This window comes from Solanum verrucosum, unplaced genomic scaffold, assembly GCF_900185275.1.
Source record: "Solanum verrucosum unplaced genomic scaffold, falcon-dt-bn FXZP01000118.1, whole genome shotgun sequence".
NCBI classification, from domain to species: domain Eukaryota; kingdom Viridiplantae; phylum Streptophyta; class Magnoliopsida; order Solanales; family Solanaceae; genus Solanum; species Solanum verrucosum.
The window spans coordinates 502,286-505,612 of record NW_026020568.1 but is presented as its reverse complement, the minus strand read 5'-3'; positions in this window follow the sequence as shown (position 1 = coordinate 505,612).

The window sequence follows — 3,327 nt, the reverse complement described above, 5'->3', positions numbered from 1 at the left end:
GTTGTATTATGTTGTTTTGTTAGTTTAAATACAATATTTATGTTGATTGTTACATAAAGTCTATTGTATCGTATCGTTTAAATCCATCATTAGGTAACGACGAAAAGACCATTTCATGTAACAACCGAATTGATGTGATCATGTCATTACCTTAATAGTTTCTTCTCATTTTGTCTTTATTTATTATTTAATAATTATATTTCATCTCTTATTCTTTCTTTTTTTGGCTTCTCACTCGGTGTCAGGTACCCACATTGGAGCCCCACTACATTCATATTCGCGCCAAAAAGTCCACATTGAGGGGGAGGGGGGAGAGTAAAGCGCTCCCTAATAAAGGAGTATTTTTAAGATTGACAATAATTTAAGAATAAAACTAATAATTTGCGCCGAATAGAACTTTGTTTTGGGGTGTCTGGTTCAAGAACTTTAACTCAATTTTAAGCTGTTATAACAATAAATTAACTATTTAACTTTTGGGCAATTTCTTCAGGAGTACTCAAGAGCTAAATATTATTCAAGGAAACATCATGATTCTTACAATGTGGTTCAAAACAAGTCAATGTTGAAACTAAGGTGCGTCACAAATCAAACACACAAAAATATACTAAAAAGAAGTAGCTAGAAGAAAGATGAGATGCATTGGAGGGGCAATATATTGTTGAAATGACAGGTTCCCTATTTGTGAATTTTCACGCCTCATACTCATCATCATCATCACTACAAAATAGAGTCCAAAATATATCACTAGGAATTAGCTAGAGAAGCTATTTATTGTTTTTACAATCCTGATATAATCTTAATTTCCATTCGTTTTAAAATTTATTTTGGAGCGTTGGATACCCCTAACTAGAACCATCAAAATGGGCTTAGCCCATGAGGCCAGTTCAACCCAACCCGTTATTGGGATAGAGTTGATATATAATTTTTCAAGCTCATTTAAAACTATAGCTTATAAGTCCTATCCATATAAGCATTTGACCCTTGATGATTGATCGGAGTCGGGGTCGGCCCATGGGCCAGAACTATTTATTTAAGGGTACAACAATCTCACTAGTATATAAGCTAATTATTTAAATGCACGCTATGTTGCAATATTACGAATTTTACCAAATTTTGGTACGTCCAGATATATGTATCTTGGGATACATAAACTCAAAATTAGGTTTAATTGGTTCTAGATACACTTTATCCAAGTGGATTCACATGTATCTAGGATACATAGAAAAACTCCGCGCCCTTGGCTCCCTCCCATCTAGCTCGTCTTATCTTGCTCACGTATCTGGGATACATCACACCAGATACATGTACATCTCACGTATCTGGGATACATCACACCAGATACATGTATATCTCGCGTATCTGGTATCCTACATACATGCTAATCACACTAGATATTTTGCTAGTGTCATTGAAACAACACCATTATTTGTCATATTTGATTTGAAATCTTCTCATTTTTTGATGTTATAGAATTTTACGTTTGAAAAGAAAAAAAAAAGGGGCTAGCCCGCCCCAGCCCTTCTAGAGTTGGGTTGGTTTGAGCATTTTCAGGCCCTTCCACATGAAGGGCCAACCAGCCCTAGCACATCAAATTCCTTGGCCCGCGAGGCTTAGGTCAGGTGGGGCTGGGCCGACCCTTTTTGACAACTCTACCTCTAACTATACCTTGTCCAAGTCCTCCCAAAAACGCTTCTCAACTTCCCCATCAAGTCTGCTTATGGTATGTAAGCACTAATACTGTTCAAGATAAGCTTAATCTCCATCATCCAGGTTACGATATATTTAATTTAATTTAATTTTCTTGAACATACTACGACTACAGTTGCATGCAAATACTACTAGCTAGGATCAATTATTATTAGTAGAGTAGACAGTAGTGCTTGAATGCTTTCATAAAATAATCAATGAGTGTCATTACCATGTATAGTAAATTTTGCAGTGGAGAAGTAGCTAGGTAGGGGCCCAAAATCACGTAGTCAATATAGAGCTCATGGTTATGAATGACCATGAATACGTGAAATGAATTGTCACCTGATCTCTCTCGGGTGGAGTCAGGTAGTATCAAGGGGTTCATCCGAACATTCTTTATTAGAAGAATTATGCGATTTAGACATGATTAAAATTAAATTTTATGTATATATATATCAATTATTGAATCCCCTACTCTTCTTTGTGAAAATTCTGACTCTGTTACTGTTCTTTGGTGCTTTCAGATTAACGGTCTTTTTCAAATCTTCTTTTCAACAATATTCCCTCAGATAGGCCAAAAACAGAACACAAATTCTGAATTATTAAACCATGATCCTCAAAGTTTTCCCACTTATTTTAAAGTCAAATGCAAATAAAACCACAAATTTCCCCTTTGCTTGTCCCATATGCTTTCTATGATTCAATTTTGTCCTCTCCTTTTCTTCAAGAATTCATAATGACTACATATCTCATTCTATCACACCCTTAGCTTTATTTCGTTTTCTATATGCTTGTGCTATATTCAACCCACCCCTCTTATCACAAATTGAAATAGGGTCTTGGACACACCATGATGATCAATCTAGAAACAACCACTTTGACTACTCACACATTAATCCAATCCTATATTATTGACAATGTTTGTAATTAACTCCACATGTTCAAATCAAGTTTCTAACTCATTGATGATCAGGTGCTCTGACTTTCATGAGCAACGGCTGCTCATAATATGACCTTAAGAATGTATTCGAAGTGTGTCAACTACCTCAAAATTTTCTCCTTTTACACCAATTAATCTGGATGTAGGTGTAGTTAGATTGATATGACATGAATTTAAATGAAAGAAATGTGGAGTTATATAACAAACTTAACTTGTTTAGGATTGACGCATGGTTGTTATCATAATTTGAATTTAGATTTAGATTTAGTTGAGTGATATGTTACAACGACAACAACATATCCAAAATGATTAATTCCACATGGTGGGTTCTAGAGAGGGTGGGGTGTATTTAGACTTATCCCTATCTCATGTGAGGTAGAAATATTGTTTCTGACCATCGACTCAAGAAAAGTATTTTCAAAAAGTAAAAAAATAAAGGTAGTGATACAATTTGAAGAATAAGTTAGTAATATAATATTCTCTCCATCCCAAAATAAGTGTTGCTATATCAAAATAAAGTTGTCCCAAAATAAGTATCGTTTTAGAAATATAAGACGAAAATAGTATGTGGTTATTTCCAACTATACACTTATAAGGGGTCGTTTGGTAGAGTGTATTGGAGAAAATAATGCTTGCATTAGCTTGATGTATTTTTAGTACCTTGTTTGGTACACCTTTCTAACCTATGCATAACTAAT